Source organism: Typopeltis vanoorti, chromosome 1 (assembly GCF_054136105.1).
Source record: "Typopeltis vanoorti isolate ZY-2024b chromosome 1, IOZ_Tvanoo_1.0, whole genome shotgun sequence".
Taxonomy (NCBI): Eukaryota; Metazoa; Arthropoda; class Arachnida; order Uropygi; family Thelyphonidae; genus Typopeltis; species Typopeltis vanoorti.
Window position 1 is genome coordinate 66,754,551 of NC_143549.1, and position 24,649 is coordinate 66,779,199.

General features: G+C 34.3%; 1 protein-coding gene across 8 annotated transcripts in view; it reads left to right on the plus strand.

The window, feature by feature from the left end:
* The window catches only part of Imp (IGF-II mRNA-binding protein), a 414,462-nt gene that overhangs the window by 174,669 nt on the left and 215,144 nt on the right, over positions 1-24,649 (plus strand). The window lies entirely within an intron of this gene.

Genomic DNA, 24,649 nt, shown 5'->3' on the forward strand with positions numbered 1-24,649 from the left:
TGCTGCTGGAGAGAGAGAGAGAGAGTGTGCAGAGCATGGTGTGCGCACACACTCTTTAAAGGATGCAAATACTGTGACTGTTTATATTGCTGGGGTCGTATAGATATAAAGCCAATTTCCAAATTTTTTTTATTCAATTATACTTAGTTCCTTTCTCTTAGAAAATTCTCATTGGAAAAACAGTTGAATCATACTTTACATAAGTTTCTTTACATAAGCTTGCGTGAATGTGAAAATGGCAGCATACTTAAGTTACCACTAAAAGTAATTCTGTTAATTATTGCTAAGTAATATAAAATATCCTCAGAGGATTTGGCTTTGAGTAATGTGATAATAAAGCTACTAAGAAAACTGCAGAACCATGGTGGATAGATAATAATCAATTAAAAATGTTTAAATTCTATATTAGTTTGAATGCACTTATTTATTGTAATATATATTCAAGTATCCTTTATACAAAAGATATATAATCTAAAAGCAACTATTTTTTTTTTGTATTAATATAAGAATACATTTATGTGAATAAAATCTAGAATACTGACAGTATCAAATTTTCTGGTTCCAAAAACACTTGTATTGAATGAGTACTTGATTTACTCAGTTTGGGAGAGTTCCTTAGAGCTTCATCTGATTCTTGAATATTGCAAAAGTGTTTTTATTTTTAAATACTGCAGTTTTTTATTTAATTCTGAGGTAATATCATGATTGGCATGTGTATTTTATCTGTTGAGCTGAATATAGTCCTTTTTGCTATTCTTACAAGCAACTTTCACTTACTTCCTAGTCTGTCCAAAATGTTAGGTTGTGTTTATAGGTTACTTCATAAGTTTTGGGATTAAAAGGATGGTTGTCAACTGCTGTTATTGGAACAGGTGAAAGAAGCAATTTTTTTCATGAGTCTCTTGAAGGTAATTTAGTTACTCATTTAAGTTCTTTAAACATGTATTTACTATAATGCCACATAATCATGCTAATTAAGCAAAGTTCAGTTCTCTAGTCATTAAGTAGGCTTGAATTTGAGAATTCAGGAGTGGAGGTGACCATTAGAGTTCTAAGCAAATTTTGCTATAAATTGTTCCGATCTTTAAATTAAGAAAAATTCATTAAAACTACTAGATGTGAGGATTTTGAAAACCGTAGGTTTTTTTTTTTCACAAGAAATAATATAAGAACCTTGAAGTTGTTTCTTAGGCTTTTCAGCTTCATTAGTCTTGCATAGAAATAAAATGCAGTGAATGTATCAGTTTCACTTTTTGATGAAGCATTAGTAGTATTTGCTAAATTTTGAAGGCCCCTTATGATGTCTGTTAAAGTAGTCATCTGTTCATTATTATAATAGTGCAGAACATGTCTGAGCAAGTTACACCATATGATGCATTATTTTTTTTTTGTCTGCAGTAGAGAGGAATGTTTTGCAACCATGTGAACTATTTCTGAGGAATGTTTGTAGAACAAAATGATAGATATATATAAGTCTTGAGTGGGTTTGTTAATTTGGAAAAACCTGAAATGAAGGGATTAATGTTCTAGATGACCATAACATTGAGGAATGAGAAAATGGCATTTTGAAATTATCAATATCTCTATGTGGGACAGTAGAATGGATTAGACTTTCCATTGGCTGAAGGGAACAGTGTACCAAAGCCAATATGTTGGATTTCTTAGCCCTTATATGAAAATTTAAAACATCCTGTAAACATCTTGATAACATCTTTAATGATGACAAACATGATAGGTGAAAGGTGTTGCAGATCTTATCATGAATTGTCAGAGGTTCTGTTACCTAGACTACGTGATTTTCTGTCACTAAAGAGGTGTGCTAAGCATTGCTCCTGTCTATTTGCAAAGATTTTAATTAATTTCATGTATTCAGTAAGCTTCGAGAAAGAGAATCCTAAATGGATTCCTCCCCCGCTTCAATTTCAGGGAAATGGGACATTTGGTAACAAGTATGTTGAGGACAAAGAAACCAATTCATTTCTTTGAAATATTGCATTTTTCAGATTTAAAAAAAAAAATCATTAAAATATGATGCATCCTAAATTTTAAGAATTGTTTTGATTTATCTATAGTTTTAAACTGTAGTATTGTGGATGTTGATTTTAATTGATTTCAAATTTCAGCTGCAACTTTTATTGTGGGGATGGGAAAATGTTAAAACTGGGAATTGAAAAGTAACATTGTTGGAAGTGATATAAAATGAATTTATATTACTAAAAATTATTGTAGGCAGTCTAGTTTATTTGGTTTTCAGTTGTTTTTAAAATTTTTCAATGTGTAAAGAATGATCTGCAACAAAGTGATTGAAATTCAAACTTTATCTCATGAGTATAGGAAGATGTTGGAGTTGCCGAGTCTTAATAAGGCTTCAATAAGTGTTCTAACATTTTAGGTGCTTTTATTGCACCCAAAATTTCTGATAATTTGAGAAATTTTGATGTGCATATCTGTTGTTTCATTGAAAACATAGCGTAGCAAAAACAACATACATCCCAAACATTTGAAGCTGTTATTTTTATAGAATGAAATTTGCATTAAAATTTACAATATTTCATTTTAGTTGCAACCTTCATTTTTAAGAAAATGCCGCTTTGAAAGACTTCAACATGGTGGTTTACATAGGATAATACATTTTCTCAAAAAAACAGAGCAGCATTTGTGCTAAAAAAACAGTTTTTATTGTCACACAAAATTTATCCACATCACTGCTTCACATTATTATTATTGAACATAAAAAGGAAATATTTTGTCACCTAGATGTTTTTTATGCAATCTGTTAATTTTTAATGAAAATTACAGAAAATGTATCTTTCTGTTCTGATTTTGAGGGTAAAGCATGTAATTCCCCTGACACATGCACACAAAATCTTCAGAAGAATTGAGGTCTTCTCTTATCTGTTTGTTCCTGAGCTCTTAAAGATTGAGCAGATCAATTTATATTCTATGTTTAAACAAACTTGTTCAGATTTTCATTCCAGAATTCCATATGCATGTTTTGACTATCCATATATTTCTTTTATATGTTGAGTTAAATTTTAGCATGAACTTCAGATTGATTGCAAAGTGGAAGCTATGAGATGTGGCTACATTTTACATGCAGTATTCATGTTCTAACTTGTTTATTGATTCCCTGAAGTGAATTGGTGGTAATATATTATTCGTGTTCCTTCCTGGCATACATATGGAAATTAGGAACTATAAAATTTTATTTACTCAGTTATGCTAAATCTTAGAAGTTTAAAATGTTGATCAAAATGTGTTCAGGGCTTCATGTTCTGGGTGTATACTGATTTTGTTACTGTGGTTATCAGTGATCAAATCTTTTGATCCTTGGATGCATTGCCAAGCCAGCATACATTATGAAACTAGAGAAAACGAAGTAAATCAACACTTTCTGTGTGTATCCACAAATCTTTGGGAGAGAGCCAAGTATATTTTTTGTGTTACTAGGTTGATGAAAAATGAATTTTATTAGTAGAGGTAAATGGGAGTAAAACTTGAAATGCAAGGATGGTGACATCTGTTCAACTGTGTTATTCAAACATTGAGATACTGATTAAAAATGAATTTTGTATTGTAGTGAATATATATATTTAATTTACTATTTGTAACATAGAATTTTGTTTGAATAACACTCATTTGTATATTTTATTTTTAGGGAGTGAATCAAGGTCTACCTTGATGGAAATTTGAAGAAATATTAAAAGCCTGCCATAGCAAATGATTAAAATAATATAAAATGTTTAATATATGTGAACACGGCAGGCCTTTGATATTTTTTTAAGTATTCACTGTGGTGGATCTTAAGTCACTTCCCTTCATTTATCAAAAAGCAGTGTTACAACCACTAGTACAATATTTTCCTATAAAAATAATGGCAGCTAAAGATAACCATGGCCAACTCCTTTGTGGGTTTGAAACCCACAGGTTGGGAACTGGAGTCCTAAAGCATACTTTAACTGTGTTAACTAATCTTACATGAAACATGTTGTTTATCTTTCATATCCACTTCTGTTTGTGTCCATTCCATACCTCTTCAGTTGGCTCATCTTGCATGTTCTCTTGAATATTGTCAAATTCTTTTCTAATATCTTTTGGTGCCATCTATTCATTTCTATAATTATTTTCAGAAGTCATTACTTTTTTTTTTACCTATTCTAGCATAATTTATTTCCTAAGTTACATCTTGTTTTTCTTTTCGTTTGCTTTAAAGTAACTTTTTGATAATAGAAAGGGGGATAGTAAATCCCTTTGTTTTTATAGGTGGGTACGAAACGATTTGCCATCCCCCTTTCTATTAACATACTCGCCGGTAAAATAGCCTTTTGGCTTATTAAATTAGTAAGTAACTTTTTAATATTGATGAAAAGTATACTAGACTGAACCATAGGCTCAGTCTAGTATGCTATCAAATAGCTAGTTAGCTAGCATGCAAATCTTGTTACCACTCTTCTGCAAAGGTGTGCGATGAGGGAATCCACTTAATGGTGAGTCTGGCACTGTAAAAGGCCCTGAGTTGTAGAGGACTTGTGTGAAATACTCCATGCTTATGCTAAATAAAGAATCCATTACTGTATATCCCATTCCCTTCTCTGTTTGCAAAAAGTCAAGCAAAGAGAAATAGCCACGTGTTTACCATTCATTAGACATGTATTCACGAGAATATAATAATTTTATTACTGTAAATATTTTGACCAGAAACCAACTGGTCATCATCAGTATAATCACAAAGTAAAGCTTGAACAAAGGATATTAATCCTATTTACAGAACTTAGCCATGTGCTAAATACTACATAGTGATTACAATAATGGACAAAATTCAGTTATTTGAAATAAAATTAACAATGACAAACTTATATTAATTAAAAAAAAATGAGTAAAAATGATGGGGAGAACACACTATTGTTTGCTATTTGTGAGGATGACTTTCTCAGATCTTGGCAATAGTCATTGAGGTTTAAATTTGGGTGTTAAATTTGAGCACATATAATTGTCAAACCCTGCATCAGTGTAAAAGGTGAGTATTAGATCATAGGATATTGTGGTCGTTCACTCTGTGCTCAACAAGGCCAGATTTATCACGTTTATTGTTAATGAGATAGATGTTCTTGAAGTCATTTTTAAACAGAACGTTCTGTTTGTCCAACATATGAGTTGAGGTACGTGCACTGAACATAGTAAATGGGGGGGGGGAGGACTGTTTATCTACCATGGACAGTAACCAAGAAATTTTATTGATTAGGGGAAAATGTAGGAACTAAATTTGTATCTTTTCAGTATCATAGCAATCATCTGAGATGCCTGCAATATATGGAATAGGAACTTGTCACATAAGTTCAGGGTTTTTGTCATTGGACTTCTAAGAGCTCAAGATGCATTCAGACTTCCTTAAGGTGACCCCATTGTATAGCAAGATAATTAGATGGTGCTCAATTCTTTTGGGAATTGGAGCAAATAAGATCTGCAGATGTCTTTTTTGAGTGGATGTGCTGAATTTTGTTTATGTAGTGGCCTGTGAAGATAGGATTATAGTGAATAGAATCCTTTCCTTGTGTTACATAGTGATCAAGCATTCATTTCAGTAAAATTATGGAGACTACAACTGTGTTAGGAATAATTACTTCAATTTCCTGATGTTTCACCCTTCATATTAAGGTGATCTGGAGTGCACGTGCACACACAAAGACAAGTAGTGGTATATTACATTTCAAACCATTTGCCAAAGTGATAATGATGTGATCAACCTTTATTCTACTGGCCTGACCTCTAGTGAGAAAAAACTACATCAAAGCTATATTCTATTTATAACATCAGAAGAAATTCATATAGTTTTTTTTTTTAATACAGAAAAGTGGTGGCTAATTCATAATTTAACAAGTGTTAGAGTTAAGATCCTAGATTACTTAAAAAAGTTAAGTGGGTACAATATGTGCCATCCATATTCTAAGGATTTTTAGACTTCCATTATTGTTAAGATTAGGGTGGTTGATAAGAATTTCACAGGCTTCCTTAAATTTATGTTCATTTCATGTTTTTTTTTTTTTTTGTGATGTAAACAACAGGTGCCTTTCTCTGTAGAGTATTCAGGGCTTTTTTCAGATAGGTAAAAGTGGATCATCCACTTCCTCTGCTTTCTTCTCTGATGTTATAAATAGAATATAGCTTTTGATCTAGATTTTTTTTCACTAGAGGTCAGGCCAGTAGAATAACGGTTGATCAAATCATTGTCACTTTGGTATACTATTTGAAATGTAATATAGCTTGTCTTCCTATTGTATGTCCACACTTCATAGAACCTAGTCTGGCAATGAGCCAAGAATAGTCGATTCATGCTAAAGGGAAGAAAGAAATAGAGGATGTACGAATTGGTCACTAACATGCAAAATCATGTGCTTTATATGTAGATTTCTCAGCTGTTGTACAAGCAAAATAGTTACCACTTCAAGAACTTGAATTTTCACATAAGAAAAGCTAATTTTTCGACTTATAATAATAAACACGTGTTTCGCGTTGATTTACCGTAATAGCGGAATGGATTCTCCTTCTTTTGACATGCACAGAAGGGTCTGTCATCAGTGGGCATACAGTATATATGTGTGTGTACTCCAGATGGATGACCTTAATATGAAGGTCGAAAAGTCGAGAAATTTAAAGTAATTATTCCTAACACAGTTGTAGTCTCCATAATTTTACTGAAATGAAATGAATACAATGAAAGTAGCAAGTGTTCCAAAAGATGTGAAAGGATGTTAAGGAAGGCTAATTTTCCATCTTTTTCAATAATGAATTGATCTGTGGATATGCTATTGATTTTGGTTAAAAAAAATAGGTAGAGATTCTTCTGAGTGACCATAAAAGGAAGGTTGGGATGTATTGAAGAGAATAGGGATTCAGCATACTCTAAGTAGAAATCGGCAAGTTCAGGTGACAAGATCTTTCCATGGCAGTTCTTTCAATCTTTTTATGGAATTTGTTCTGACAGATGAAATAGTAAAAATCTTCAACTGTTGTCCACTCAGGCCATGTCTGGAGGGACATCTGATAATTTGGAGATTGAGTCCTGATTTACCCTAGTAAATATGGACTTATCAAAGGTAATCATGGGATATGTAAGCTGAAAGATTAGGTTTTTTATTTTTCTCAAAAATTGTGATATTCTTCACAGAAGCTTGTGTCTGGGCAGTAGGAGAGCTTAAAAGATAAGCTAGGAATTTGGTTCAGTGATGGAGGAGTCAATGCAGTTAACGATGGGTCTGAGTGGAACTCGTGTATTTTTGGAAGGCCATAAAAACATGGACTCCTACCAAAATGGCAAAGTTTCAGGAGTGATTCCTATCTTCAGTTTTTCTATATTTAGTGCGACTCCTACCTTCAGTTTTTTGATAATGTCTTCATCCCAACTGATTACCTTGTTGAGTAAGAAATTAGGTCCTTATATCAAAAAAGTCCTTACTTGTTGAGTAACGATTTGGCTGTTGTTAGGATTCTAGGTAATCTGGTGTCTGTGATGTCAAGGATTTTAGTGCATTGATTTCATGTAGAGATAAGTTTGGAGGAGGAGGTTTAGCTCTGAGTAGTGTTAAGGAGAGCAAGTTGGAGTTTATTAGGATCATTGCTTGAGAGGATGGTTAGGTTCCCCTCAATTATATACATAACTGAATGTAGAAAAAAGGCAAACCACCCAGAAACCTTTCAGATATTCATTTCTCAAATATATATAGTCTTAATTTCAGCCTTAGAGATACTCCTATCTATTTTCCCTAACAAACTCCAATTTCACCCTCTTAGAGAGTTATTTAATTTTTAATGATTATGCTTTTTTTTTATCTTAAAAGTTGCTCAAATGCTTGCTCCATCATACATATCAGGACTGGCTAAATGATATTTGATCTGAAATATGATAATTAAAAACATTTGCAATGGCTATTGCAGCATAATCTAGATGATTTTAGTTACACAGTCTAATTCTCTTTGATGAAATTTAGCTTTAAATGTAGCAATTTATATATTAAATAAAGAGAGAAAATTATTATCCGAGATCTCTAGGGAGTCAAGAACTTGTCAAGGGAGGCTATAAATCGCTAAACCAGCAGTCATATCTTCCCTTAAATTCATTCACACTAGATGCACTCACTACCCCCTAAAGGCAAACTATTAGACTCCCTCACTGCTCTGAGGGAAAAACCTAGCTCTTGACTGTGAACAAACTTAACTTCCACAGATACCCTAGTGTTCTCTCCCTCACCTACTACATAACAAAAAATTTCATCAGACTATAACATCAGATATAGTCTGATGTTATAGTCTGATGAAACAGTATACCCTATAACACCCATTCAAAAGTTTATAAACATCTATCGTACACTCTTTCTCCTATTAACCAAAGTCTGTGATCCACATAATTTCATTCCGGTCCTCCTAATCTAAATCCCATAATCCAGATATATAATCTTTGTAACTCTTCTTTGCACCCTTTCCACAGCTTCTTTATCCCTTTCAACCTCTTCTTCTTTGGTGCATCAATCCGAAAATTGGTAAATATAGCAGCACATCACAACATCCTGTCTTGTGACTGCCTTTTTATCTCTTCATAGCTCTTAGTGCCAGTTAGCATCATTATGTCATTTATATATGAAATTCTTGGTCTGCCTCGTGGCCTCTTTCCTTCTACAGTCCCCTCCATTATTTCTGTAATCAGTCTCCCATGCCTCAAATGGTGTCCAATTAGGCTTTTTCTTCTTTTATTGATGTGTTTCATTAATGACCACTCTTCATGAACTATATTCAGAACTTCATTACTTTTCTGTCCAACTAATTTTCATCTTTCTCCAGCACCAAATTTCAAATGCCTCCAACTTTTTCATGTCTTGTTTTGTTAGAGTCCAGGCCTCACAACCATATAATGCAATGCTCCATATGTATGTTTTCACTAGCTTTTTTTTTTGAGCTGGATGCTAAGTCCTTTACCAGTAAAAATGTTTCTTCTGTTATAGAATGTTTTTTTGGCTAGGATTATTTGTGCTTTAATATCTGATTGGTTTCTTCCATCTTCTGTGATAAGACTTCCAAGATATTTAAAAGAGGATACCTGTTGTAGTAGGTTATTATTTATTTCCAGGTTTATTTTCATTGGATTTGCTTTACTTGTAATTAATAATTTTGTTTTCTTATAATTAATTTTTAGGCTGTACTGTGTGAAGATTTCTTCCATCTTTGTTAGGGTGGCTTTCAGTTTGTTTTCGTTATCAGCTAAAACTGCTATATCTTCCGCAAACCGTAGCCAGTTAATATCAATTCCATTTATCTTAGTTCCGGTTTCTATTAGTTCTTTCAGTTTATTTATTGCATCTTCAATGTACAGATTAAACAATATGGGTGAAAGAGAGCACCCCTGTCTTACACCTCTACGTATTTTTGCTATTGCGGTTTTTGTTGGCTGCTTCTATTAGGGCTTCTTGATGCTTGTAAAGATTAAATACGAGCCTTCTATCTCTCCAATCTACCTTTTATTGTTTTTAGGAGGTGAAACATTTGATTCCAGTCAATACTATCGAAGTCTTTCTCCAAGTTAAGAGACTATCAGAGTATTTTGAATCTTCTCCAATCTTCTTTCAATAACTGTTCTTAGAGCTAGTATTGCTTCTCTTGTCCCCTGCTGTTTCCTGAATCCAAAATAGTCATTGCCAACATATTCTTCAACCTTCTTTGTTAGTTTTTTTTGTATAATTTTGAGTAGTATTTTTGAAGCATGTGATATTAAGCTTATTGTTAGATGATTTTCACACTTGTTTGCATTTTTACTTTAGGAATGGGTATGATAGAGCATTGTGTAAAATCTTTGGGGATGATCCCTATTTTATAAATATTCTTTATGATCTTGAAAAGGTATGACTTATGTTTCCTGAGTATTTTATTAATTCTGAGGGGATGTTATCAGCGCCTTGTTGGCTGACAATTTATTCAGTGCCCATTCAAATTCATCTTTTAATATAGTTGGACCAATTTCTTCCATATCAAGTCTTGTTTTCTTCTATTTTCATATTCTATGGCCTTGGCATCTAGATCTTTTCCACTATATAGATCTTCTAAGTACTCCTTCCATCTTTCCGAAATTTCGGAAAAAGATGGAAGATGTTCCCCTGTTTATTTTTGATAATTGTACTTTGTGTCTTGTTTTGCTGGCTTATTCCTTTTATTGTGTTATAAGCTTTATTGATTCTTCCAGTCTTTTGTTAGATCTTCTATTTCTTTACATTTCTCTGTAAACCATTGTTCTTTTGCTTCTTTACTTTCTATTTATCATATTTATGTTTATATTTGTCTTTGCTTTCTTCTGTTAGGGAGGTTTTGTATTTTCTTCTTTCATCTATTAGATCTAGAATGTCCAAATGATCCATGGTTTAAGAGACCAAATCTGCACACACTAATCCAGTATTATCAAGGCCTTATAAAGGACAAAATGACTTCCTTATCCTGAATATCAGTAGCATCTCTGATCGCCCTACTTATCTTTGCATCAGCGAACAATTGCACATCTGATGTTAGACCCTGCCTAATGTCATTAATGAAATAATTGAACAATAATGGCCCAAGGACTGAACCCTGAGGTACACCACTGGTCACCTTAAATCTGGCTGATTCACATCCACTGTATACCACGTTTTGATATGTCTGTTAACCATCTCCCAATCCAAGTCAAGGATTTATATTCCAATCCCATATTCTCCACTTTATGTAACAGCCTTTCATGTGGTATCCTATCAGATGTTTAGAAAAATCCAACATTGTCATAGTGTATCCATTCCCTTTATCCAACTTAGCTGTAACAATGTTATAAAGTATGAGTAAATTGCTAAAACATGACCTTCCTTTAGTAAACCTATGCTGCTCATTGCAGAGTATAGCTTGTTTGTCTACCCATTTCTGTCTGCAAGTTCTTACTAGCATCTCTAAATCTTCACTACCAGACCAGAGATACTGATAGGTCAGTAGTTAGACACATCAGTTTTAGTACCACCATTGTACAATGGGTGAGGAATTTTAGTGAGTGTATTGAAGAAGCTGGATTTGAGCCAGTCAGGGTAACGTTATCATGATCAGATGGTTAATTTACTAGTAAAGAAATCACGAGAATGAATGATATAATCACGTAACCACAAGAAAGATATTTATTTAACCAAATATTTCGGTCTGGAAATAGCAGACCATCGTCAGTAGTATTACAAGAACAGTTTAAAAAATACAAGCTAGAATACTAACAATAGATCGTTAAAATTAGAACACGCCACGTGATGTTATATCACTAAGTATGAAACGGAATATTTTGAAATAGAAACATGATTGAATTTGCTATTTTAAAAAAAAAAAAATTTATGAGTAATCTTGATTAGACTTTCCCAGATTTTTGATATAGATATACAGTCATTACGATTCAGGTTGGGGCGATGGAGCAAGGCCTCCACGCTTTCCTTGAACAAACATTCGAACCTATAACGGGATCTATGTAAGAGGCGAGTCCTGGACCAAAGGAATGATAAAGAAACCTGAAACAACAAATCACGAGAATATAATAAGGCATGTCTTTGAAGCCTTTATTGATGTCAGATCAGACTGTAGAGTACCAAGGAATGAAAACTATTGAAATCATTAAATTTTGATTTGTATAGCAATAAAAGGAAGTGGATTGATTTTAAACTTGTGTGATAGAATAAAATCCTATCTCTGCTGTTATTCATAATGATTTTGTTTTGGTACACTGAAAACTTCCTTGTAAATTCTTAGTTTTATATAGAAGAGGATATTCTACCTAATAGGTCTTCTCAAAGACAGTCTTTGAGAGAGAGGTCAGATTTTTTATAAGCACCTTCATGTCCATTGAACTGACCACTACCATTCCTCAACTTCTCTAATTATGTAAGAACATGAGAAACCACTGATCAACATCTGTACACAACTCCAAACCTATTAAACCAACATCTTTTTCCTTTATTCCATCTACATGCAGTTCCCTAGCTGATGCAAACAAAGCTATTTTAGTGCTAGAGGAAGAGCTTTCTAATACTCTAAATCACGAACTTTGGTCAATTCTACATGACATCTCGTACACTGTGGCAAATAAAAAAAATTTTGAAAGAAAAAAAAAACTGAGTCGACATAACAAGTTGAATAAATTAAAAAAAGAAATCCATGTCCAAACCAAAACTATCAACCAACAATGTAGTTAACCTTTCTTCAGTTAGTTTGAAGCCTGAAGCATTCAACGCTCTGTCATGTGGTCACAACTTCGCCATTGCTCCTCAGAAAATACCAGCTGAGGAATTAATGATCCAGATTGAACGTGGGATTTGCTAACGATATTAGATTGGATGTAGGCTGTGTTCTCACAAAAGCAAGACCACCAAGAACCAGCATATCCAATAGCAAATACAAGTCTACAGGAAATGAAGAAAAACAAAGAAATAGTTATCACAAAGCTGATAAAGAGAACGCCACTGTGGTACTCAATCATACTGACTACACAGGTAAGGTAAGCTTAATGCTTTACTATTAGATCAGGCTACTTACCTCCCCCATTGATTACAATCCCACCAACTCACAAATTAGAAAACTCCATAGACTCCTTAAGGTCACTTCTTGGCCTGTGGAGATTACTAACAAACTAAAACCATATAATTCTAGACCTCCCCCCATATATATATATATATATATATATATATATATATATATGGGCTCCCAAAAATAAAGAAAGTGTGCCATTACACCCATAGTGGATGGCATTGATTCCCCCACGTACAAACTAGCTAAATATTTAGTCAAAGCGCTCGCACACTATACTGGCAACACGCCATCACACACAAAAAAAAATCGGAGCCCACTTCAAAGCCAGTGTACCTTACACTCCAACATATTGACATAATGGTCAGTTTTGACGTCTCCTCCTTATTCACAAATGCCCCCCTCAAAGAAACCTTAGAGCTAATCCAAGCTAAATTTTCTTTCGATATCTCAGCCCTATTTCAGTTCACAATGAACTCGGGCTATTTCGTTTGGCAGGATAAATAAATTCTACAAAACAGAGGAGACAGTCATGGGTTCACCACTTTCCTCACCCTTGGCCAACTTCTTTATGGAGACTTTTGAAGAGAAAGCCTTAAACTCTGCCTCACAGAAACCTACTATATGGCTTCGCTACATTGATGATGTGTTAGCTATTTGTCCACATGGCTCTGATACACTCCTCTCTCCTTTTTAACACACTTAAACAACCAGAATCAAGTTCACCCTGGAAAAAAAGAGGAAAACAATTGCCTCTCCTTCCTAGACACACTAGTCACCTGCCACCCTGATGGAACCTTGGTTTTCTCAGTTTATAGAATACCCACCCATACAGGCAGATACATTCACCAACAATCCCCCCCCCCCTTCACAACAATATGGAGTTATTAAGACACTATTCAACAGGGCTAAACTAATCTGTTCAAATGACAAAGCCCTAACTGCTGAACTAAATCACATCCTTACGCTTTCTCAGTCAATGCCCCCCCCCCCCCCCCCCCAAAAATACTAAAACCAGTAATCCACTCGAATTGATTGTTATCGCAAAATCATGGAGGAGAAAAAAAGAAGCTATCGCTTTTCAATTTATGTTAGATAAGTTTTTTAATAAAAAATAAATATTTAATACGTTTTTATGTAACAAATATGTATAAATAAAATATATAAATAAATGTTTAAATTTTTATATTTTGCAGGAGTCATTATAATTATTCCCATTAATTCTTAACATTGAATAATGTGGTTTTGATATATGCGGTGTCCATAGAGGATTAATTAACCACATATATCAAGGGATACCTGTATATAACATGCCATGGAGGTAACTTATGTCTGCACGTCAGGAGTATCAGTATAAAAGTTGTTGCCTTAGTAAACATGTTCTGGCCCTAGATGATTGGAATTAGTGAGAGCCACTGCTCTCAGAAGCAGGTGCTAACTGGTATCAAGCACAAAGGGTACAGTATGATTAGGAAGAAATGACAACATGCGAGAGGAGCTATGATTTGCAATATTTTAACAATTTCTCATATAGCAGCGAGTTGTATGATAGAGTCCAAAGTCTAATTCAAGTCGGGTGTTGCTACAGACCTAGTGGATTCATTTTGCTGGTGACGATATAATGCAAATAAACCTAACGGGTTTGGTGATTAATCATCGTGGTTTACTTGAATTATCTGAACATTGATTGGGTAGCAGTGAAATTGCATGAGAAAAATGAGCCAAATTTATTGAACTTTGAGAAAAGCCAGCTGATATAAGGGTTGGTTTGATTATAGTGTCAGAGGGAGCTTCATTTAAAGATATTGCTGTACTGCCTCTACTTGGTGGCTGAATCATGCTGTACTAACCTGGGAAGTGACTAGTGTATGGATGTTTCATTCAGAAAAGGATGCATGTGAACTGAGAAGCAGGAAATTATCCAACTGAAGAGTATAGTAGGTTCTGTTCCATAGTATCAATTGCTAAATGGAAATGATATTGGCAGTGGATTCATTTTAAAAATACTTAAATAATGCAATATCAGTATGTGTCCCTAGAGTTCAAAGAATAAATAAGGTACGAGTGAAATGAATGTAGTTTTATTAAGGGAGGAATATCATGTGCATAAGATATTACATATGAAAATTATAAGGCCCAGTCCTGAAAAGTTGTATCTATTCTATGGTAATCCAAGTATGGGAATAGTAATGAAGTGGTTATGAAGATTTTGGAGAAGTTGGTAAGAGTTGTGTATGAAAATTAATGAGATCACAGAGAATCTATACTTTGCGGTGAACAGCATGTTGAGTAACTCGATCAATTTTATAATTGAGTTGGACAAGGGGAATGGAAACATCATGATACTTACGTACAGGGCAATTATAATTAAATTTCGCATTTCAAAAGGCTGTAACTGTGTAACTACTCAGAACGATTTAACATGAGTGTGGCAATAGAATTTTATTTTGTGCAAAAACCATTAGTTCTAAAAGTTGCCACTAGGGCAATACAGAGTGCTGCGATACCATTGTAATTCAAAATGTAGGGTACACGGTGCATGTTGTGGACCATGCCATGTAGTGCCTGCTTCCTCCACTCTGTCTTTTGATGGGCTTCTTTCCTCTGCCAGGTTTGTCATCTAAGGAACCTGACTCTTCAAATTTCCAGATCATTTTACATAAACCATTTGCAGTCATAGGATCCCTTTTTAATGTTCTGAACTTTTGCAGTGCTGTCAAGGCACTGCTGTCATTTTGGTAAAACAACTGAACAACTTCATGAGAAGTGGTTGATCCATCAGTAATGGTGACATTTTGCTTTCCCCAAATGTCTGCTCATAGGCAACGAACTAACGCATTTAGCAGGTACTTGCTTTTAATAGAAACTTCTTTTGAATCGTACGTCATTGGTGACATTTGTCATTTGCATAAATGTTATCACAGTGTTTCACTGCATACGAGGAGTATCATATGTAATTTACATGTATTGCAGCACAATGTATCACTATAGCAACTTCCAGAACTAACATTGGTTTTGGCACGAAATAAAATTCCATTGCTGCACACACATTAAATTGTTCTGCTGAGTAGTTACCAAGTTACAGCCTTTCAAAATGTGAACTTGAATTATAATCACCCTGTACTTTTTTTTTTTAAAAAAGATAGATGGTTGTTACATAAGTTGTAGGATATTATAATCATCCATAAACCTATTTACAGTTGGGTGCTCAAAACTACCTCCGGCAATCCATTCCATTCTAAGTATAGAACCTAGTCCACATCCTTGCTAACTACACTTCATACCAGTACTTCTTAAGTACCATACATAGTACTTAGGAAGTGCATTGCATTAAACAATATTTTACCTTCTGGTTCATATCAGTAATAATACGATGAACAGTTCATATCACAAACTTAATGACAGTTTTTTATCTACAAATTTTATATTGGCAATGAATCATGCAGACATCTGAATAGTAGGTAGAGGAAATGCTTAATATTTAAAAGAATTGCTAAGAAAAACAGTGTCAGTCAACTTATACTATGGATTGATAATTTTTCTGTAGTATAATTCTTCATCTGTAAAAAAAAAAAAAAAAAAAACCACCAATCTTGGTTTATAATTCCTAATATAATAAAACTAATTCTGCAGTTCATTTACAGTAGCACTATTGTTTTATTCTCTTTAGCCATGCTGTACAGATGTTAGTCATCTGTTTTGCATAATTTCACACACACCTGGAAGCGACTACAGTACACACTTTTTTGAAAAGATTGTTACTTCCGGTTACATTTTAATGTAATCAGCAGTGAAATACAGTAAAGCTTAATGTTAAAAGATTAACAAAATCTTTATATATTTTTTAAACTTTTATAAACTTTCATTTAAAAGAAAATTAATGCCAAAAGTTTCTTTGAAACTTTTTATTCTACAGTGATAGTGTTATCCTTTATCACTGTTATTAGCAAAGGGGCAACAGTTTTTTAATGCATTTGTAAATTATTGCAATCAATATACAATATCTGCTGAACTTGAAGTGATGAATGCTCTAAACTTTGCTCTCATATACTATGAAGAAACTGATGCCTTTGATAAGTATCAACGCCATGATCATTAATATGCAGTAAACACCTGGCACACTAACATGTCTTTATCTTTGAAAAGAAACGAGGAGGCAATTTTTTGAACTGAAGAAAAATGAGAAACTGACATTTGTGTGCTGATATTATTTTATCCCAAAAGATTAATGTATGAAGTAATCCTAGTTTCATATTGTATATTAATATATACAATATGAAACTAGGTATATTAATGATTTTTTTATTGTCAATTGTGTATTCTCTGGACAGTTTGCCTGTATGCAGAATGAAAAAAACAAGTACTACTATGTATGAGATCAGCTAACTCACATTCACAGTAGATTCCTTTACTTATCTTTCATATGTATGCACCTACCTGCTGTATTTTTATGTCTATAAAAAAAGCTTTTAATCCCATCCTAGTGTTTTATTTATCGATACAAAATAAATAACGGAAAAAACTCGCGTAGAAAGATTATTTAATAGTATAATTTTTGCCTGTGTCACAGGCATCTTCAGTACATTAAGCTCAAAATTAAACACTAACTGACAATTCCAAAAAGCGCCACCTAAGTAGCTGGTGTAAGATAACTAAAAAGGTCAATAACTTTCCTAAAAAAATAAATAAATAAAATAAAAATTAATACAATAAAAAGTTAGTACTTTACAAATCAGCTAATCTTTCCTATCTCCCATAAAGGGGATAGACGTAAGCCGTCGGATCTGTTTAAGTTAGGAGAATGAAGTAGAGTTTCAAATGTTTCTTTATAAAGGCGTTCCATGAGAAACTGACTTTTGTGAAGAACTCTCGTCTTTCTCCAATGAACTGTGTCTAGTGAAGATGGCATGTTCAGAAAGTCCAGACTTTTCAGGTTTAAAGTATTCAATATAAGATTGGTGTTCTTCTAGCCGAATAGAGGCAGATCTTCCCGTTTGTCCGAAATAAGTTAATCCACAAGAGCATGTCATCTGGTAGACACCTGGATGATTAAGATGTGGAAGCTTGTCCTTAGGAGAAGTGAGAAAGGTGGAGATTTTTCTAAACGGTCGAAAAGCAACAAAAATATTCAGTGGTTTTAAAACTTTTGCTATACGTTCACTGATGCCTTGTACATAAGGGATAGTAATGTGCATTATTTCCTCTGTGTTTGAAGAGGAAGACATTAAAACTACTCTAAGTTCTTTTAATGAAGCAATTCTTATAACCATTAGATAGAAAGGAAGAAGTTATATATTGTAGTTCTCTCTGTAAAAGATGTCTGTAGAACAAAAGGAGTGGGCCCGATGAACCAGTGTTTTAATAGTTCCTGCCTTTTGACTTGGATGGTGATGAGATTCTGCATGGATATAATAGCCTGTATGAGTCTTCTTTCTATAAACTGAGTTTCTAGAAAGAAGTTCCTATATTTCTCAGTTTATAGAAAGAAGACTCATGCAGGTTATATCCATGTGGAATCTCATCACCATCCCAGTCAAAAGGCAGGAAATATTAAAACACTGATTCATTGGGCCCACTCCTTTTGTTCTACAGGTGATCTTTTACAGAAAGAACTACAATATATAACTTCTTCCTTTCTATCAAATGGTTATAAGAATTGCTTCATTAAAAGAACTTTGAGTAGTTTTAATGTCTTCCTCTTCAAACACAGAGGAAATAACGCGCATTACTATCCCTTATGTACAAGGCATCAGTGAACGTATAGCAAAAGTTTTAAAACCACTGAATATTTTTGTTGCTTTTCGACCGTTTTAGAAAAATCTCCACCTTTCTCACTTCTCCTAAGGACAAGCTTCCACATCTTAATCATCCAGGTGTCTACCAGATTCCGTGCTCTTGTGGATTATCTTATTTCGGACAAACGGGAAGATCTGCCTCTATTCGGCTAGAAGAACACCAATCTTATATTGAATACTTTAAACCTGAAAAGTCTGGACTTTCCGAACATGCCATCTTCACTAGCCACAGAGTTCATTGGAGAAAGAAGAGTTCTTCACAAAAGTCAGTTTCTCATGGAACGCCTTTATAAAGAAACATGTGAAACTCTACTTCATTCTCCTAACTTAAACAGATCCGACGGCTTACGTCTATTCCCTTTATGGGAGATAGTACTTTACAAATCAGCTAATCTTTCCTAACTTTCTATTGTATTAATTTTTATTTATTTATTTTTTTTTTAGGAAAGTTATTGACCTTTTTAGTTATCTTACACCAGCTACTTAGGTGGTGCTTTTTGGAATTGTCAGTGTTTAATTTTGAGCTTAATGTACTGAAGATGCCTGTGACACACAGGCGAAAATTATACTATTAAATAATCTTTCTATGAGAGTTTTTTCCGTTATTTAATTTGTATCGATATGTCTACTCACGGTTTACCTCTTTTATAATCTTTCTATGTGAGTTTTTTCCGTTATTTATTTTGTATCGATATGTCTACTGACGGTTTACCTCTTTTAAAACTTAGTGTTTTATTTATTTTTATCATGGTATACATCAGCATTTCCCTAACTATGTTCTGCGGAACACTGGTGTTCCGTGGAAAGTGAATAAGTGTTCTGTGAAAAATTATCAAAATTAATGAGTCTGGAATGGTTTTAAATGTTGCGACAAGTTCAAACATGTTTGAAAATCAGGTGCTCCTTGCTTTGCTGTGGATTGTGCTATTAAGGACAGCACATGCTGGCTTTGACTCAGATGCTGGCTGACAGCTGCCCACAGTTGTCAACACCTTGGAGCATGAGTGAAGTACGGAGGTATCTATTTTAGAAAACGTGCAGTCACAAGCAAGGTCAATGTGATGCCCTGCAGCCAGACACACATCTAGCGTGCACTTAGCTTTACGTTGAATACGAGACTGATGATACTCGACTGTAACCAATGTGTTCCGTTCAAATTTCAGGATTTGTAAAGTGTTCTGTCGTAGGAAAAGTTTGAGCAACCCTGGTATACACTATTCCTCTCATTTGACAAATCTTGCATTGCTTAAATATCCCAAATTAACTTTGCAAACTTCAATGTTATCAACCCACAATCTTGGCTTATATTTCATGCCAGAAAGATGACCTCTCCTCCCATTTTTGATAACTCATTCTCCATATGTAAGATCTCTTCCCAGGTTAATTTATATTTCTAATCTTCCTTGACATAACACATGTCAAAACTTCATCTGTCTGCAGAAAACTAATTATCCATTTCTCCTAGGTTCTAACAATATAAATCCCAGATCTGATCTTAGAATATTCTACATTTGAGATGCACCATAATCTTTCCTAAAATATACTTGATGCTAGCCAGAAGAGGACAGTCTTGTTAATTGATAACACCTATCTCTCATATGCATTAATTTTGTAAGTAATTTTAGCACTAATCAACTTCTTGTCACCATTCTTTCATTATCCCTTCTTGTCTTTTTCTTTTCTTATATATACTTCTGTGGTTTGCAACAATTTTTCCCCGAGGACTAGAACTTCAGTTATTCCAAAACTAATCAACAGGTCTCAACTATTTGCCCACACATGGTATTTGAGTTTATTGGTTTGCAGTCTCTCATTTGTAGGATCAGGGATGGGTGATGTGTGAGAGATTTCAAAATGTGATTTCATTTATAATATTACTTTGTCATAAGTTTACACACTTCATCAGCTACTTCACCATACTTGCCCCTATATTTGAGACCTTGATCATGTCGGGGCACAAGTTTTTGCATCTTCCTCCCCATTAAAGTAGTCTGTTGCCAATGTTTTGATCTTGGTTCTTCATGTTATCATTGCTGTTGAATTGCTGAGCTGCCAGAAATTTCTCTTGAAGTGGAGAAAAACTTGGAAATCACTGGATGCACAATGGAACTATAGGTGATGTTGGAAGATTTCCCACTTTAATTGTTCTAGCAGTAGGTATGTTTTGAGCAGAACTGTGCAATCATGCATTTTCATTAATCAAAACAACTGAACTGAAGAAGCTTCATCTTTTGCTTTGAATAAACTACTACCATTTTTAGTCTTGCAGTAATCGTTTGTATGTATTGTTTTTCAAGTCAACAAGCAAAATGCTGCATCCATCCCCAAAACACAGTACACTTCTTCCTAGAGGAGAAAGGTTCTGCTTGAATTACTTTGCCCTTTGAGATCCACTATGCTACCATTGAAATAGTTGCTGCTTATTCTGGTGTCACATGAGAAATCCAAGTTTCACCTTCTGTCACAACATGGTTCAAAAATTGGTCACTTCTGTTATTAATACCATTCCAAAAAGTTAGACACTGCTGCCTTACAATTTGTTTCCTGATTATCAGTGAGCATTTTTGGCATGTGTTGAGCACAATTGGCAACATACTAGTTTCCACCACAGTTTCGAGTGTTAGGTGATCTTCCATTATGTAGACTCAGAAATGGCAAATCTCCCATTTTCTTGTATCTTCTCATTCACTTGATAAGTCATAATGGTAGTGATAATTGAGATGTGACCAGTTTAGTCTGTCATGAACATCTTATACCGTCTTCTCATTATTCTGTCACTCGTGGCAATTTCTCCATATTCTTCACTAATTTGCAATAAACTTTCAGCCAGGCAAATATTTCTGGCATTCAAAAAATTTTATCAACTGTCACAGTCAGTTGGAATTTTAGATTTTCTTACTCATTTTATGACATAAGGAATTTATATATACATGCTAAGAACTGACAGTGCCTGTCATATACTTCTTGACGCTCATGATGTCTCTATTTAGGCACATCCTCACTCTTACTTGTGCTGCTAGTATGTGTCATTAGATTTTGGTTTCATGTGCCTTGTGTGTAATATCTTGTCTGGAGCACAAAGTGCATTTCTAAGAACTTAACTGCAGTTAGCCAGCCTTAAATGGAGGTATCTGTGTTTTTTCTAACTCCAGAAGTTTCCACAGAGCAGTAAACTGATTGAAGATACATCTAATAGACAAGCTTGGTAGATTTGGGAGCTAAGATTTAGTATCTTATAACCATACTTAGTCCATCAAAAGAATGTATACACACTTCAGCAATAGAAAAATGTATAAAACTTGTAATACTAAATTTATACATTCATCAAGGAATGAATACAAGTTACTTTTTGACTTTTACAATTAAGAGGTACTCAAAGTGGTTACCATTAGCTTCTAGACACTTATTATTATGTCAAACTACTTGGGCAATGTTGACCAAAGTGTCCAGTCCCCCAGGGGTGTTAAATCAGGAGAATGTGGGGGAACTCAGCTGCACCTCTCGTCTTGGTGGTAGTGTTGTGATGCGCCATCTTGTTGGAAGAGAAATTGATCATTCCCATAACGTGCATTAATGGCAGGTAAAATGGATGTGCAGATCATGTTTAGGTACACTTGACCAGTAACTACCTTCAAAGAATAGTCCGATTAAAACCCTGGATGACAATCCACACCAGACATTGAGCACTGATAAATTGACTGCCTTGTCCACATGAACAACTGGATTTTCTGGAGCCCAGTAAACACAATTATGCTGATTCATTGTTCCATTAAGCTTAAGTTGTGCTTCATCAGACCAAACCATCTTCTTCATAAACTCCTCATCTATCATATGTTGAAACTACTCACAATACTGCATTCTTTGATCAGGGTCATCTTCATTCATTGCATGTAATAATCTTGGGATGTAAACTTTCCATTTAGCTGCTTTAAGAATGCTCTGTGTGCATGCACTGCTAACTCCTGTCTCACGTGCACATTGTGTGGTAGACTTTTGTGGCGAGCATTTCAAGCTGAGGAAGCAGGACTTATTGCTGTGCGATGCCTTCCAGATCTTTTCTTGTGCACATCACACAGGGTACCATGGGTCTCAAACTTAACACGAATACGTGTGCAGTTGTCAGGTGTGTTGGAAGTTGTTGCAAGCTCATGCCTCCATTGTCGTTGAACTTCACCAACATTCTCAAATTTAAAATACCACTTTAAATGGTCTTGCATTCCTCGAACGACAATCGTGCCTCGTCCATTTTGTTCGACATGTCCTACCGGTCATGTGTTGATGCTAGTATTCATGTGAGTAACATCATACTACACATTGCTACAATAATTTGATCCAACTTCGAAAGAAGTCCATAGATGGCATTGTTAAAGTGCGTATACATTTTTTGACGGACTCTATTTACAACACCAAGTTGCAAAGCAGTAAATAGATCATTAAATCACATATATTAGAAGGAAGATATGTCATAAGTAGTACAATGCAGGCTGATAAGGAAGCAAAAATCAAATGAGATAATTTAGCTGAGCATTCCAAAGGAAATCAAAGATGGTTGTATTATATCATCGTGTTAAAAAAAAAAAAATGGAAGAATAACTTAAATGAAGATAGGAAGGTAGGCAGCAGAATACAACAGGATTATTGAGTGATCTTCCATTTTGGCAGAGTTTCTCAAATTTGTATGACCATAGACCTATTCATGTTGGTTCAATAGCTGTGGTTTCTTTGTTCATGCCTCCTACCAAACCTGTAACACTCACAATTATGAATGCCTGTATAATTTCTATACTCCAAATACTGTTCAGACATGTGGATAATGTGATTCTTCTTTAATTATGAAATCATAGAAGAGAAAACACCACATGCATGTTGATTTATTTTACAATTCATATTCACTTCATATTGAATACTGGGTTTTCTGGCAGTGAATCCCAATATTTAATGCCTGGCTGTGGAATGAACTGAGAGAATAGGAGATAAGCAAGCTTTAAGCCTTAAAATATTGCAAATCTTAATGTAAATATGGCCCAATGTTACTGGTCTTCATTAAGGAAATATGCCAGAGAATTAGCATGGTTCCAAGATAGAAAAAGACAAAATAATACCTAAGACCTAGGGAAAATGCTATTTCCCAGCCCATTGTGCTGATCCTCAGTCGTCTTGAATTAAAACAACCAACGTTTGAAATGAGTATTTTTTGATGAATCAGGTTGCATTCGATTCATAGATCCCATTCATACTCGTAAGAGCTGTTTGGATTACAGAAGTCCTCCAGCTTAATAAATTGTTTTCCTCTGGTAGAAACACATTCCTTATTAAATGGAACCCACTAGTAACAGACTAACAGTTCACAGCTTATAAAACTGAACTGCTGCCAGAAGATGGTATGTTCATTTGAAGTTTGTGTTGACATTTGCACTGTGGTGCTAGAGTTATGCCTGGAAGATTTAAAAGTTTACAACCCCTTGTGAGGAAAAAATCCCCACAATGTATTTGGACACATTGCATGATTCATAGAGAAGCTCTTGCTGCAAAGAAAATGAGTTCTGGTCTGAACGCCGTGTTAACAATTATAAGTGGTGAATTATATAAAAATGAGATTCTGAAATCAAGATTATTTTTCTGAACTTTGCAAAGACATGGCTGGAGCGGAACATTCAGCGTTAATATTTTACTGCGAGGCAAGATGATTATCACAGGGAAAGTGTTTGCGAATAAGAGATGAAATAAAAATCTTGGAAGAGGAAAATCACGAAGAAGCAGAGAAGTTCAGAGACCATTTATTAGTGATGAAATTGAGCTACTTGGTGGATATATTCAAGAAACTAAATATCTTAAACTTGCAACTCCAAGGAAAAAATACACATTTTTGAGATGAGTGACAAAGTTGATTTTTTTAAAAAAAAAAAAAAAGTACAGAACAAAAAGATAAAGCAACAAAAATTAGAAATTGTCTGCAAATGTGGATGAATTTTTCAAAACCTAACAAGGCAGAAGAGCAATACATCAAAGTTTTTATAAAAATGGATGTACAAAATAATTACTGCAACTTTTTTGAAGGAACAGAGAAGCTACTAGAAGTCTGGTTCGGTCGCCACGATGGAAATATAGAAAATTGTGATCTGAGAAAAATATCTAGAACTACCTGGGAATCTCTGCTTAAGTGTGTTAAGTGTGAAATTATAAGTTTCAAAAGCAACGAATATCTACATCAAAGTTTTATTTTCAACTATTGAAAATCATTTAACAATGTTTAAGAATTTTAGAAACCATTTTATAACCGACGACAATATAATGGCAAT